The sequence below is a fragment of the Octodon degus genome, unplaced genomic scaffold, assembly GCF_000260255.1.
Source record: "Octodon degus isolate 3935 unplaced genomic scaffold, OctDeg1.0 scaffold00014, whole genome shotgun sequence".
NCBI lineage: Eukaryota > Metazoa > Chordata > Mammalia > Rodentia > Octodontidae > Octodon > Octodon degus.
The window spans coordinates 79,560-82,991 of NW_004524590.1; the positions used below are offsets into that span (position 1 = coordinate 79,560).

General features: G+C 39.7%; 1 pseudogene; it reads left to right on the plus strand.

The window, feature by feature from the left end:
* Positions 1-2,618: 2,618 nt before the first annotated feature.
* LOC111815296 lies at positions 2,619-3,026 on the plus strand (annotated as a pseudogene).
* The last annotated feature ends 406 nt before the right edge of the window (positions 3,027-3,432 follow it).

Consider the following 3,432-nt stretch of genomic DNA (forward strand, 5'->3'; position numbering starts at 1 on the left):
ATCATCCTGTCTGTAACTTTCACTCTTTCAAGAACATACCCAGGAAGGGAAATAGCTGGGTCAAATGCAATTTGTATTTTTGGCTTTTTGAAAATTTTTATTCTGATTTCTGTAGTGGTTGTACAGTTTATAATCTCATCAAGAATGAAAACACATTCTTGTCCAGCTTTATGGTTGCTTTATATCTTAATAATAACCATTCTTTCTGGAGTGATTTTTTTTTCACAATTCTGTTTCTCTAGGATTTTAAAAAACAAGTAGTATGCTCTAATGCTTACTTAATAAGTAAAAGTTTTCCCTCTCTAGCTTACTTCAATATTTAGTCTTCTTTTCTGTTTGAGCATTACCTAGCTATGATTGTATTTTTTAAAATCTCTACCTGAGGTTTTCTGAATATAATTGCCTAAGTCTCAATTTTTAAATATATTTCAGTATTTTTTAAAAGTTCTTGGCCATTAATATCTTAAACATTTCTTCTGCTCTGCTTTCTCTTTCTTCTCTCCTCCTCTTCTGGTGTGCACATGTTACACAGTTTGGAATCACCCCACAGGTCTTAGATGTTCTGTTGTGTTTCTTGTTTCCTCCCTTTGTGTTTAACAGAAGAGGTTTCTACTGACCTGTCTTCAAATTTATGATTCTCTCTTGACTGTCATGTTTGTTAAAGAGCTCCTGGAAGGCATCTTTATTCTCACTACAGTATATCTTAATCTTATTTAACAGTTCTTACTGATTGCTTTGCTTTGCTGCTTCTTGCAAGTACCACAGATCTATTCTTGCATACTGTGCAGTGTTTTGTCTTAAGCTCCTTTACTGTACTTGCTATAATCATTTCAGGACCTATGTGATAGTTTCAGCAGCTCTGTTTTGAGAGCCTGGTTCTAGTCAGGATTCAGTCTCATTGGACACTTTTTCTTGCCCCTGACCGGACCTTTATAGTTTTTGTTGAAAGCTAGGCTTGTTTTTCTCAGGTTACAGGAACTGGGATACCTGGAAAGATGTGTGTTAGTCTGGCTGGAATTCAGACACATTTCAAGTTTGTTGTGACTGTACTACCAGAGTTTATAAATCCTTCCAGTTTCTGTTTACATCTCTTTTCTTGTCTCAGAGGCTTCTCTTTTCTTGATTTCTCAGAGATAGTTTGTGTTCTGCAGTTCTTTCAGCCATAATGAATTGTAATATGGTCATGTGGAGAATGATGCTTTGGTCGGTGGCAGCCCAGAAGCAAGAGGGTGGTCCTACAAGATTTCATCACCTGGAGATGTCATTACCCTCTTGATTTGTGTTAAGTACACTCCATGATGTTTGCACAAATGAAAGTCACCTTACAGCACATTGTTTAAAAATATATGTCCACTGCTAAAGAGTAGGTTGGGAAGTCCCTTATGTAATGGTAGGTAGGGCAGGAATGCAATATATCTTTAGATTAAGTCCCTGTCTCTGAGTTGGACTGTTTCTTATGAATGCAGCCTTTATAAGTGTCTCTCTTCTGATTTCAATATATGTCACTTGAATGCTGTCACTTACTGATTTAATTATTTTTCCTTAGGCAAGATAAAAAAAAAAAAAACTGGTGTGCATGAGGTGGGCTGTCCCACCTCACAATTCTATGCTGGAATAGAACTTCAGTGTTACTTTCCAGGAGTCATTCCTCTGGCAGCTGTGTTGCAGAAAGCCACTGGGGCTTGGGGCACTCACAGTGGCTTCCCATCCCTTACTTGCCATGGCTATGACAATTGTTTCCTGGAACCTCACCAAAGTACCTGGTGGAGGCTGCCAGAGAGAAAGTCAGGGTTCCCATCCTATGGCTACAGGTCAAGAATCCAGAAATTCTCTTACTGCTCTATTGATCCATAGTTGGCCTCCAGCAATTCATCAAAATTAGAAGTGAGGAATATCTGTTTATGGCTCTATAAAATGTGGTCCCTCTGTGGGATTGTATCTTACTAGGTTTTAACCTACAGATCCTAAGATGTAAGTTTGCCCTGGGGCCTCTGTCTGATAGGATCAAGAAAAGTTGTGCTTTTCCAGCTTTTTCTGTTGTATGGACTCCTGAAGACTGCCACACTGCTTACCTGTGAGAGCTGGTCTCTGTGCCATCTTCATCAAAGGTATTTCACCCCAGTTTGCCCAGGAAGAGTCTTCTGTGGCTGAAATGAAATTTATCTGCATTTGTCTGCCACTCTTCAAAATGAGGAAATTGTATCCACAAGACTGACACTGACAAAGGATCTGCAAACTGCAGTACAGGGCTACAGGATAAATCCTGAGGATACGTGCCTAACCTTATCAGATACAAAAGTTACATTTCTTATTATATAGGTCTTGCTTTATCTTGGTCTTAACCATCCAGCAGAAAAATATAGAAATGAGGTATAAAAAGTAAAGCCATTTTAATATGCTGAGCTGTGAAAGTCTCAAGTCAACAACTTCTGTGGGGCAGCTTTCCCCTGGATGCCAACTCAGAGGACACGATGTCGGGGCCCTCCAACCAGTTCCTTTAGGCCATCACCTGCCTGGCTGCTCTCTGCCTGCAGGTTGTCCCCTCTGTGAACTCCAACTTCACCGCGACCGCAGCCGAACCGGTGAACACGACTTTGGTGCCCACCAAGATAGTCTCCATGACTGCAATGCCCGCTGCGCCGACCACTGCCCCAGCGCTAGAAACTTGTGGACACCGCAAAAGCTGTTCTCCCTGTGTTAATTCAAGTATTCCTAGTACTTGCTATTGGATAGAATGTAAAGAAGCAAATAAGAGCTACTGTTCTGATAATGCAACAGTTAGTGATTGCAGCACGGTGAACAACACTGCCTTGTGTTCTGTGCCTACTACTACTGCTCCAGTGCCAACCAGTGCAACAGGTGTGGCAAATACCACTGTGACTCCAACTTTAGGACCTGGGCGGAAGTCCACCTTTGATGCAGCCAGTTTCATTGGAGGAACTGTCTTTATTTTGGGTGTACAGGTTGTAATTTTCTTTCTCTATAAATTCTGCAAATCTAAATAACAAAATTACCATACTCTATAAATGGACATATTAAATTAATGAGGACTGGTAATTCATTTGTGTAACTCACTGAAACCAAAATACTATATTTTAAGAAGTCTCACATGGAAGATCCTATTCTAGGATCTTTAAATTTGCAAAGCATGCATAGGATATTTTGGAGTATTGTCCCTGAAGAAAAATCAGTTAAACCATTTTGCTCAAAAGAATATTTATAAAATAGTCTGCATGAATCCTTGGGGCTGTCTTGTTTTATTTTAAATGGCTGCTGCTGTGGGAATAGGTTTCTTTTCTTGACATGCCAAATATAACTTTCTGTAAGTGATGGAAAATGTTATCCTGTGCAGACAACCTCTTGACTCTTGGCAGATTAAATTTAGTCATCATAAAGCCTGAAAACTGCATTATTTTCATCCTAACTCAAGAT